Below are 13,058 nucleotides of genomic sequence, written 5' to 3' on the forward strand. Positions count from 1 at the left end.
TGTGTCGCATATTGTGCTTATCTATTCATCCCCTCTGTATTACCCGATGGGCCTTGATGAAATAAAAAGTCGCAAAAATGTTAGCCATGTGAGCCTCCTAGCCTCTCATGTATTGCTATTGATACTTTTTTATTGCCCAAAGCTACCACAACAAAACATTGTTTTTTTTTTTTTTTTTTTTACTTCTAAGATTCAATGAAATCAAAAGTAAGTACGTCACTTCAAATTGTGTTTAAAAACTTTCGGGGGTTCATGTGTTCGTGCGACAGCCATTCACCGTTTCAAATGATAAGGCCCGCTTCAGACAGGGCAATGGACTTCTTCCAAAACCGACGCGCCCCATCGCGGCGAAATACCACGCAGTGCACTCTGGGAACTAGTTGGCCACTCAGTTTCTGTTTCGACTGAGCAGCTTCATCTCATGCTATCACGCCGCGACCGAACGCGCTGCTTGCATTTTCGTTTACCTGACTTTTCACGAAGGTACAATACACTCATTCTCGAGCGATACAAAACGAAGACCGGGGCACTTTCCTTGGTTCCCGAAACACTGGATATTGTGCGTGCGTACGCGAACGTAGTAAGTCGTGGCTTAGTCACCTCACCCCACGAGTGGATCTTTGAGCTCAATGTCAGTAATCCCGTCTAGTACCAGAGAACTACAACTGAAATTTGTTCGTCTGGAGCCTTACACGCATTTTGTTTGCCAAATGTCCGCTTCTCGTTACTTCATTGGGCGAAAAGCAAGCCGCATCCTCGCAGGGTATCAAAGTTGAGGCCAGCGTTTACGCATGAACTTTTAAGGAAACGCAATAAATTCGACCTCACTACTGCACAAAAGGTACTATGATGTCTTCCTCGTGTCATCATATATCTCCCACTAGAATTGTATGCTGATAGAAGATTAACTTTTCGCAAACGCTGAGATCGGCTAGCTACGACGGAGGCCCTAACAAGCGTCCCCTACTCCTCGCTAAGCCTTTTCGGACGAGCTTTTACTGACGCCCGAGATCTGTGCCGGGAACGGTGTGTCTGAAATTATCTCGGCATACTCAGGCAGGAAGAAAGCAAACACATAACAAATATTATGGCCATTAGCAGTCGTCAAATGCGCTTTGAATCCGTTCGAGCACTTGTCTGAAGAATGTCGCACCGTGCGCCGGGGGAGGCACTCACTTGATCGAATGACGTTTTAGCGAACGCCCACGTTTCATCGAACGACACTTTAGCGAATAGTTGGACGCCGCGAAGCGGCGTTTTCGGGTGGGCCAAATGAGTTCATATTTTTGTAATGAGTTGCCGCAGACTGTCGCCGCGAAGCGGCGTAAAGCGCAGCGCGACGGATGGGTTAACGCGCGCCCCCGTTATTCGCTAAAACGACCATTCGCTCAAATGTTGCCGTTCGCTAAAATGTCATTCGCTCTTGTGATATGACCCCAATATAGGGGTTCATGCCCGTCTGACGCACTACCGGCGAACGGTGCGACATTCTTCACACAAGTGCTCGACTTTTGCATTCTTAAAACGGCCTGTATGCGCGAATTTGCCTATATGATTGCAGGATAACTTCATGCGCATACGCGATGTCGAATATTAGTGGAATGCAAGTGGGTAGGGACTTCACTTCGTGCAGTGCTGCGGGTCAGTACAAATAAGAGATAAGTGTGTTAAAATTGAGCTTTTCAATGGCACCTCCGAGTTCTACCTCGCGTACTCAGGCACATTAAGAAAAACAGCAATTGCAAAAAGTAATATTTCGTCTATGAACGCACGAAGCAAACTTCCTGATCAACAACACTAATGTAAAGGCGCGAGCTCGATGTATGCATACTTATTGGTTGCTACAGCTTGTTGATTCGTACACAAGCAAGATCCCCGAGCACCCGAGCTTCGCAGCGTCGAGACTCCCAGCACTGGCTCGTCCACATACCTCGATTGGAACGCTAACAGGAGGGCTCAAGTACAAAAATACGACAAGCATGTGTTAAGACAAGCTATACGTCTCTGGATTGTGCTAAAGCTTCGAGGTATGACCATTTAGCTTAGTTTAGAGACCACAAATGACGCTCTCGGGACCAGAAAACAATCTCTTGTCGACGTGTCGATCGAAACCGAAACCATGCCACCCTCCTCCCTGGCCAACTAGTTCCCAGAGTGCAACGCGCGCCGTGTTGCATGCAGGGCTTTATGGAAGTAGTCTATTTCGCCCAGCAACTTGACGTCGCAACTCCAGCAACACGGGCTGCCCGCGTTCACACGCAGCAATCGAATTGCTCCGACTTGCCATCATCATCATTAAATTTGATTCTTCTTTTACTATTTAGACGTCCAGCTACGCGGTAAAAACGCATTCTTATATCTTTGAACGGCGTTGAGAATACGAACTCACTTTTCTGAAACTGTTTATTTCCGAAAACGATCCATTCCAAACCAGAACTAAGTCTTTAGCTGTCATCATCACCACCACAGGGGTGTCACGTGAAAATATTGCGTCTCTGATTGGCTGCAGCCGCTTCAACCGTCTTCGAATTGCTCCGAGTTGCTCGCTTGTTCGAGCCGGATCTCAGCAATTCGCGTCGATCTAGGGAAAGCTAGGGAACAACCCGCCAGCAACCTCAAAATTGCTGGAAAAGTTGCCCCATCTGAAGCGGGCCTAAGCAATGGACCTTTTGTAGAAGCATCGGTTCGAGAGTAAATGGTTCCAGTGCCCTCTCTCTCTTCCTTCCGCCCAAGCAGAGAGGGAAGATGGTTTCGTTGTGTCGACTTCGGGGCGGAAGATTATGCACGATGGAGACAAAGGCGAGTTTGGGGGAGCCGTATCTAGGTCACAGCGCCTCAATGGGTGAACAGGATGTAGCTGACGTTTTGGGTGTGGAACGGGTGGGAGAGGCCTTGCGCGCGCGTTGTTTTCTCGCCATTTAGCCCCGAACCCAGTCCCGTGTCTAGGTGGCAGCACATATTCGCCAAGAGGTTTATTGCTCTCAAAAAGTCCCCCACAGCCATGCTCCGTCGATTCTCATAAAAAAGGGGGATCTTCTCATTTCTTGCCGCTATGGCTTTCTTCTGGCGAGGAGGCTCTTGGGAACTCAGCATCGCCTCAAGCTTGTCTTCCGTTAGTTAATCTACTGCGGCGATGCAAGTCAAAAACTTCCCGAACCCGGGATGGGCACCTCTGACTAGCTTTAGGAGGCGGAAATGCCACCCTGGCATTCGATAAGACGGCGTTCGATAAAACGGCGTTCGATAAAACGGCGTTCGATAAAACGGCGTTTGATAAAACGGCTTCGATGAAACGGTGTTCGATGAAATGACGTTCGATGAAACGGTATTCGATGAAACGGCGTTCAATGAAATGGTGTTCAATGAAATGTCCGGTCCCATTCTTCATCTACCCACCAAAAGGAAACAAAGTTCATTTTTTAGCCACTTTCTAGCCCGTACACAAGTTGTATTGGTCGTTTTACAACCGCACCAGCGGGAAGTCGGATCTCGCAGACTCATACTCTTTCGTCTCTTCCGGAAAACAATGTTTTCACAACTCCCATCTTCCAGAGCTGGCGTGGTTGCTGGCTTTTGTGAAGAAGGTCCCCAACTTTGAGATGTCAGTTTGACCTTCTTGTCTTGTACAGTGATCGGAGTTCCGTTAGTCACTCCTTTGATCATCGTTGCCAGAACGCTTTCAGGAATTTCTTCTCCGAGTTTCCAAGCCTTCGCAGCGATTCTGCGTCTCCGTTTTGCAAGTCGGAACCGGACGGTTTTGGTAACGACGTAAGTCTTTTCCCTGTCGTGAAGTGCGACGGTGATAGTGGCTGAGGCTCTTGCGCTTCACTGTACGCGTAGGTCAATGGTCGAAAATTGATGATTGCTTCTACCTCAGTGAGGAGAGTCACTAACTCTTCTTCTGTCAGGACTCGTCGTCCGATGGCTTTCTTCAAAGAGTTCTTGACAGACCTGATCAAACGCTCATAAAATCCGCCCCACCACAAGGCACGTTCTGCAATGAACTTTCATTGTATCCTGCTGTTTGCGAAGTAATTCCGCACTTCTTCATCTCGTAAAATATTCCAAAGCTCGCTTAAGTCTTTCTAGCTTCTCTTAAATGCCAACGCATTGTCAGAGTAGATCACCCTTGGCACGCCTCTTCTTGATACAAATCGTCGGAACGCACACAGGAATGTTTCTGCCGTCATGTCTGGTACCATTTCCAAGTGCACTGCCCTGGTAACTGCACACGTGAACAACGTGAGATATGCCTTCCTCTTTGTTTTCCTCGCTCTGACCCATACGGGTCCCGCAAAGTCAACACCCACGACCTCAAAGGCTTCCGCTTCTGTGACACAATCTGCGGGCAAGGGCGCCGTCACTTCTGACATTGGTCTGGCGTTCAGCCGTTGACATGCAATGCATTTCTTGATTTCTTTTTTTATCATTTGCCGAGCTCTCACGATCCAGTAGCGCTCCCGCAATTGCACGAGTGTGTCACACACTCCCGCGTGCAATAGTCTACGATGTGCTTTAGTAAACAACTTTGAAAAATGGTCGTCTTTCGGCAGCACAACAGGATGCCTTTCTTCAAAGGATTTATCGGAGAACTGTAGTCTTGCTTCTACCTGAAGTATTCCATCGTTATCCAAAAGAAGAGAAATGTCTCTTATAGGAGAATCTGGCGGTAGTTTCTTGACGTCTTGAAGAGTCTTTATCTCCTGTTCGAAGGCTCTAGATTGTACATTCTTTATTATATATCTTTCGGCTCTGTTCAATTCTTCCGCGGTTAAGGGTCCAGTTTGAGCGCTAATTCTTTTAGACTTCATTATAAAGCGGAGTACCCACACCATTGTTCGCCGAAGTCGCATAGCTGTGCTAAACCGCTCAATTCCTAGAACCATCGTGTGGTCTGCTGTTGCCGTGGGTAACACTGCCACCTTTTTCTTCTCTGTTTCTTCTATATTGAATTCTTGCAGTTCAGACTTCTCTGGCCACCGCTCTCGTACTGTTAACCAGCTAGGTCCTTTCCACCATACTTCACTGTCGAGCAGCCCCGTGGCTGTGATTGCTCTGGTCAGCAGGTCAGCTGGATTCTCTTTGCCTGGGTAGTGTTTCCAAGAGCAAGGATCAGAGTTTCACTGGATTTCAACGACTCTATTTCTTACAAACTGTTTCCAGTCGTTTGCTTGTCCGAGGATCCAATGAAAAGCTATCTTTGCATCGGTCCACAAGTGCACTTCGTGGATGTTCTCCTGCAGCTTGGTCTTAATGTAGACACTTAGTCTGGTTGCCAAAAGACATCCCAAAAGTTCTAGCCTCGCTACAGAAAGTTCTTTTTGAGATGCCATTCGACCTTGCAAAGCAGTATCGTGGATGTCGTGGTGCCGGAATCATTCGTCATAGTTACGTATGCTACGGCTCCATACGCCTGAGGACTTGCATCGGCAAAGATGTGCAGGTTTGTCTTGATCGTTGCTCCCTCTATTCCCTGTCTGTAGAAACGTGGCACCATGACGTCACATAGCAATGGAAGATCCACACACCATCGGTGCCATTCACTGCGCAGGTCGTGCCATTCACTGCGCAGGTCAAGAGGCAGTAGGTCGTCCCACTCCATCCTCTGTTTCCAGATTTGTTGAAATAGGATCTTTGCTCGCACGACAAACGGCACAATGAATCTTAGGGGATCGTAGAGCCTGGCTGTAGTTTGTAGGACAAACCTTCTTGTGTCCGAGTGATTCTCCACGAAGTTCAGAACATCGTCTGGTGCAAATGTTGGGAGGTCTGTGGCAGCGTTCCACGTTAGTCCCAGCACTTTGAAAACTCCCGCAACCTGCCCCAATAGCTGTTCCTCGTGGTGATTCGAGTCGACCTCATTTAAGAGAGTTTTCGAGTTAGACACCCACTTGTGCAGCTTCATTGACGCTTGCTCAAAAATTGCTGTCGATTCCTTAAAGATCTTAGTGGCTTCTTGTCATCCACGTAAATGAAATCTTGCAGCAGCACCGCGGTGTCTGGATACTCGTTCTTCATTGTGACCAGGTGATGTTTTATCGTCGCAGACAAGAAAAATGGGCTCGATGTAGTTTCAAAAGGAACTCTCGTCATCCTCCAGATGAGAATTGGAGGAAGTGGTCTTCCGACCTGTGGCGTAGTTTCATACCACAGGAAGCGTAACGCATCGCGATCATCTTCTTGTATACTTATCTGAAGAAACGCCTTCTCGATGTCGGCCACAAGCGCGATACAATGTCTTCTGAAGCTCAGAAGCAACGCAACAATATCCGGGTTCAGGTTGGGGCCACTTTCCAAACAGTCGTTCAACGACTTCGAGCTTTTGTTATGGGAAGAAGCGTCAAATACCACTCGCAATTTAATGATGGTGCTCCTTTCACGACAAACTGATTGGTGCGGCATGTAGAACTTCCGAGTATCCAGTCCAGTATCCATCTGACACTTGTTCTGCAATTCTACCTTCGGTGTACTTCCGGATCGCGGCGTCATAGCCCCTCATCAACTTAGGGTTCCGAGTTAACTTCCATGTTAGCTGCTGAAGCCTCCTCTCCGCAACTGGTTTGTTATCGTCTAAATTCACTACGGGTTTCCACGGAAGGGCCACCTCGTACTGAAGACCAATCCTCTTAACTGTTTCTTCGTAGGACGCGATCACGGGTTCCGTCTCTGGATGAGGTTCGTCGGTTAACCAATCGATTCAAGGTCCCAAAACCTTGGCATGATTTCAGATTCATCCATGTTGTTTGTCGTTGCGTTGAGAATGACCATCTGTGAGCTCTCGATGACAGATGCGGAAAGTTCTGTTGGACCGTGTACGGTCCAGCCAAGCGACGTCTTGATTGCTCGAAGTTTTCCGTCGAGTCTCCTAACTTGGACTGTGACAAAGTTACAATAGCAATCGCCTCCAATCAGTATGTCCACGCCGTTGGGTTCCTCAGCTTCGCTGAAGTCCGCGGCCGTGTATCCCATTTTTTTTAGTTGGCGACGCAATTCTTCTCTTGGATAGGGCAATCGTTGACCACAAATACGGCTTGTCTCAAGTGCTTCCAGACAAAAAAACTTCACCTCTCTGATTTTCAAGAGTCACAAGAACCCTGCGAATGTTTTGTTCTGTCGTGTGGTCGCCAAATGCTCCTACCACCAGTCTTCCGTTTCCCAGGTACTTGCATCTGAGCTTTCGTGACAGTAGTTCTGTGACAAAAGACCTCTGACTTCTGCCGTCGAATAGCACTCTTACAAGGATGCGCCGTTTTAGTCCCACGCTCCACACTGTCGCTGTTTGTAGGAGGACGGTTTCGTTGACCCCGTCTTTAGTCATGGATTGCAGGGCCACTGGACCAGCAGAGGTCAGTTTTTCCTCTTGTCTGCCTTTGTCGTCACTTGAGCTTGACAAGAACGTTGGGTCACACATGACTGATGAGTGTCGACCTTGGCAGTTGGAGCAAGAAATCTTTTTCCTGCATTGTTTGGCCAGGTGGTTTTTCTCCGTGCACGTGAAGCATCTTCCCGAGCTCGTTAAAATCTTCCTCTTCTCAGGAAGACCTATCGTTGTCGTGCACAGCTCTGTCTCGTGGTCTGCTGACTTGCAGAAAACACAGCTCAGCTTGTCACTCTTCTGTAGAAGTGTCGCGGCCGTTCTTTTTGTCTATGGTTTTGAATTGTGCTTTGCTGCACGAGATGCTACTCCACTCTTTTCCTGCTTTACTTCTTATGCCTCCTGATTCTGTTTTTTTTGTGACTGTCGCTCTTTCTCTACTTTCAACTTCAATTCTCAGAAATAGCATAAGTGATGGTAGTTGCTTTAGCTGGGACTGTTCTAGAGCGTGTTGGTTTCCTTCGCCAGCCGCGTTTACAGCCATATCTTCCGGGTGACGCTGTTCTTTCTTCTGAACGACATTTCTGTTGAAGGTTAGCACAAGATCTTCTGGAATCACCCGAAGTACAAGGGGGCAAGGAAGAGTCGAATAAGAATCTTCGTTAACCCCTAGAGACTTGAGTCTTCTTATATGAGCTTGGAGGTCATTGTGTAGTCGTCGTAGTCCTCGGACGTCTTGCGATGCCCGAACTGGCTGCCGTTCTGCTAGTTTCATCATGTGGTCATCTACTAGCAGCGCCTCGTCGCCGTAACGGGACTTTATGATCTCCCGCGCATCTTTATAACAGCTGGCCGTTGGTAGCAATCCGGCAATCGCTGCAGCAGCCTCTCCCGACAACGCCGATCTGAGGCAGTGGAACTTCTCGGCTGATGACAGTTCTGGGTTACCATGGATGACCTGCTAGAACTGCTCCCAGAAGGGCTGCCATTGTTGACGTTGTCCGCTGAATTTCAAGAGTTCAAGTTTTGGTAGCTTGACCTTGACTGACAAAGTGGGACTACGGTGGTTTGTTGCGATTTCTTGACAGCTTGTACTCGCTCTTTCGTGTAGGGTCCGCACCTTGAAGGTCAGTCTTGCCGAGTAGGTGACGATACGATCGCTGTACTCAACGGTCCGAGCATACTCTTGTTCGATGTCACTCACTACCAAAAATGGTTCGAGGGCAGAGTCCGTTTCGGTAAGCTGACCATGTAGCGCATTGAGACGAGTCAGTAAGACGTTGAGCTCTTCCTCAATCGGCACTTCGGTTTGGGTAGCTGTATCAATTTCCGTCAGCAGCTTTGTTACCTGTGAACGCAGGGCTTTTCACTTGTTTCAGCCTATCCATGGCAGCGTCATTATGGTCCCTTGCGTTCTCGAGCTGGATGGTATCTTGTCCTGTAGCCTCGTTACATCAACGCTTGCGACACCTTCTCATCTGGCCCATCAAACAGTCCTGCCCCCGGGTTTCGGCACCAAAATGTCGAAACCATTGAGCCAAAGCGTTGATGACTACAAGAAAAAACACTACTTTAATCACCAGCAATTACGTTACTCACACTTCCCAGTTCCAAACGGAAATCGCCGACAGAAAAATGTAGCTCGCGCTCGGGCCCAGTCCCCTAATGTCCTTGTCTTCTCGCTCTGCTGAAGGGTTTCTTCACTGTTAACACATTTAATATCATGTGCTGTTTATACACCTGCTAACTGTATTGCAGCAATTAAGCTCAATCAATTCTCACTCCCAGTGATCTATTTTTTATGCCAAATGTGTGCCGTGTTGAAAACAAAAATCGACTGTGGCAGAACTCAAAGCATCAAATGGAAATAAGAAACAGTAAATCTTTTTCGGGTTATTGTTTCCTGTCAATGCTTACTTTTATCAACATGGTCCTGCACAAAATTTTAACATTACAGTAAAACCTCGTTATAACAAAATGGGATACAACAAACTAATGGATATAACGAAGCAATCATAATTCCCCTTGCTTGCTAATAGTGGGAAGAAATGGACATTGGCTATAACGAACTAATGGTTATAACGAAATAATTACGACCGCTCCTTCAACTTTGTTATAACGAGGTTTTACTGTATATTCTTTTTCGACCGTTGCGAGTTGCAGGCTTTTTGCCTTGTATGGCTGCCTTCACTAAAAGAAATTTCCACATTAACCCTTTCGCATTGACACAGCGATTTCAAAATAATTACAATATTTTATATTGAAACTTGTGCTGAGCAATTTTTCTTGGAATATTTTGCCACCAAGGAAGAGGCACAACGGAGCATGCGCGTCGGAGCTCCTGCAAGAACGACGGTTGCTTTTCGCAATGCTTGGATAGGAAATGGTGTACCATAACGATTCACACGATCAACAGCAATCTCCGTGCTTCCTCGTGCCCCCTTTTTCGGCAGCACCACGATTTGCAGAATGAATTTTACTACAGTATGAAATGCGGGACATTTTGAAGAGTTGAGAATTTCTTGCGGGACGCGGGACACATGCCCTGAATTCGGGACAGTCCCGTGAGTCGCGGGAGGGGTGGTCACCCTATGCTGCCGTCGAGAGCGAACAGCCTCTGTCGCACGCGCGTTGATAGCATTACTTGTGGGGTTGCTGCAATTTGCTATCATCATCATCAAATTTTCTTTTTCTTGCACTCTTTAGACTAGAGGCGATTTAACCCTAGCCATTTTTCGGCAAATATTACTATTTGTATTTGTTTGTGAATCTACTTTTGCTTTTGTTTGTTTTTATGTGAGTTTGTATTCTTATCCCCCCTCATGTAATGCACTTCGGTAGAAGTGCCTTTGAGGTATAATAAAATGAAATGAAATGAAATGAAAACTCGTCATACACAAAGTTGAGGCCGAAGTTGAGGGAGCGCACCAATCGGACAATCACGACAATGGCTTCGAGTTTGCGTCGCCAACGTCCAATTGGCACGCTCCGCCAACGTTCGGCTCCAACTTTGTCTTTGACGAGATTAGGCCCCAGGGGTGTTGCGAACCGGTCGAGGTTCGAGTTCGATTAGTTTGAACTACACGGCTCTGTAGTGGCAGTTGAAGCTCTAGAGTACATTATAATAATCCTAAGCACCCCCCCCCCCTTTTTTTCTTTTATGCAAATGTAACTGGATACTGCACTTTTCTAAATGTGAGATGGCATCACGTTAGCGGGCAATTTAATAACTCGAAATACCCGTGCATATATTTTGTGCTTTCGAATTTATTGGTCAAATTCCGCAGAGTGTGTCATCATTATTTCAAATATAAAAAAAAAGGCACTGAAGCATAAATGTCCGACTAGATATTCCAGTTCCTCTTCGTCATTTAAAGTCACGAAAACAAATGCAGCAACATAAGACAACCATTTCACAATAGGCCCTTTCCTCCCCTGAATCCTCAAAGTCCAAAGCCAGCCGTGCCAGGCCGATGCTGCAGGTCACCCACCATACACTCCTACGAACGGTAGGGCATCGGGGGCACCAGCCAAAGCTACCCGTTCGTGCATGCAGTCCTCAGTTGGTGCAGTTTGCGCTCAGATTGGGAAAATTGGGGGTACACAACAATCAATCATACCAGTATTACCCTCAAATACAAGAGGGTAAATCATTTGCAATGTTGTCATTAGACTCTGGAGAGTTCTAGAATAGGAGGCCCCAACACTTGTTATAGCATTGTATGCGTAGACATTCTGCACATGTTCTGTGGAATGCCCCAACCTGCTCGTGGGACCCATAGCATAGGGGCCCCTTATCCTAAAACTCCCTTCTATCTCACAAATGTCTGTAGTGCAGACAAGGGCACAAGCACGTAAGCCCAGCTCAGCTGGACGCTTTCGTTTCAAGGGTGACTCACACACAGAAGACGCTTGCCGAAGCCATGCGCATGCGACAGCGACTTTTTCAGCACTGCAGATGTCTGTGAGATGGAGTACAGAACTGGAATGAAGAGGGATGAACACCGAGTCTTGTCCACCAACAAAATCAAATTGGCAGCCTTCGGGTACGACTTGTATACAAGCATGTTCCTTTATGGCCAGCTGGTGATGCCTTGGCTCACGCTCGTTTCTGTACGTAGTGCTTGTTGTCTGTCACCCTGGTGAGACGTTCTTATGGACCCCTAGCACAGTTCTGAAGAACTCGCATTATACAAAGAGTTCCCGAGAAACGAGAACCTTGTTTTTCGGCTCGGGTAAATAAACTAAGCATCGCAGAAAGCTCAAACTTTGTGATAATGTGACGCTAGCAATTGGAAAAAACGCGAAAGTTTGCAAACATGACGTCACCTGGATCAAAAGATAATTGAGAAAAACAAAATTTTTCAATAAGCCTACGTCCAACTAAGCCTAACATTGTAAAAACAAAAAAATGACACTGTGGATGCCCTGCAGTATCTATTTCAGTAAAAAAACTTGTCAGAAAAAAAGAAAACAATATCCTCTTTTCTGATGAGTTTTTTTCACTGAAATATGTAATGCTACAAGCTCCCACAGTGTCAGTTTTTTGTTTTAGCGATATTAGGCTTAGGTGGACGTCTGCTCACAAAGAAATTTTGTTTTTCTCAATTATCTTGAGAAGAATTGGTAACTTCATGTTCTCAAGTTTTCACATTCTATCCCAAACGGCAATGTCACATTCTCACGGAGTTAAGAGCTTTCTGCGATGCATAGTTTATTTACCCGGATTGAAAAACACGGCTCTTGTTTCTTGGAAATTCCCTGTATATTGTAGCACTAGGCCATAAAGCCTGCCAACACCATCGTTTAGTACCGTACATCGTAATAAAAGTTACGGTACAATCATTTTTCCAAACACTGATGAGTGCACTGCTTGCAAACACTGGCGCCACTCACCAATTGGCTGACAAGCATGCGAAAACAAAAATAGGTGGCATCCTGACATTAGTCCCATACATCAGTGTTATGCACAGAGATAGAAATGTATGTAAGGTCGCTGACAAGATGAGAACAGCAGGGCTCTCTTTGGAGCACATTGCCTCCAGCACATGCTCGTTGCCTTCCACCATGCTTTGGCTTGCTTCCTGTACGCTCGAGACCCACGGGAAGCCCAAGCGTTATCCAAGGTGTCCACCTCGCACCGGACGCAGAACAATTAAAGATCTTCCCTGCTGTTTTCAAACCGCCAGTGACCATAGCTAATGTCACTCGATCCTGGGAGAGTAGCTCCAAGCTCCCCGTATGGTCGCCATTTTGGTTAATGGAATGAGCAGTTGCGCTTTGGACCCCTCCATTCTTGGTGAGCTTATCACGGGTACCTTTATGGAGACGTTTCTTGAATACCGATTTGTTATCTACACACTGGCAAAACAAGAGCACACCTTCGCAACGCCACCACGTGCGGCGCTGGTGCTTGGCGGCATTGAAAAATTATTTTTACGCATTTAAACATGAAACAACAACAATACCGTTTTAAGAGATCTGTGGAGATAAGCATGATTGATAAGTGAATTGCACGCACGTCGACAGTCGCTTATATTGACGAGCAACGCTTTCAGTACTATGAAGCTCAACAGCGATCTTGGTGCAACTCGTTCAGGACTACCCATTCGAAGCTTCAAAAATTTAAATGGAACGGCGATTGCCATGCATTAAACACCGATCAGCCAGTCGCCTCACAAGGTTTGGTCGTCTGTATGTATGTATCTGATTGTGTCTGTCTAGCAAGCAAGGAAGTCAATGG

The sequence above is a fragment of the Ixodes scapularis genome, unplaced genomic scaffold (genome assembly GCF_016920785.2).
Source record: "Ixodes scapularis isolate PalLabHiFi unplaced genomic scaffold, ASM1692078v2 PGA_scaffold1__304_contigs__length_218370807, whole genome shotgun sequence".
NCBI lineage: Eukaryota > Metazoa > Arthropoda > Arachnida > Ixodida > Ixodidae > Ixodes > Ixodes scapularis.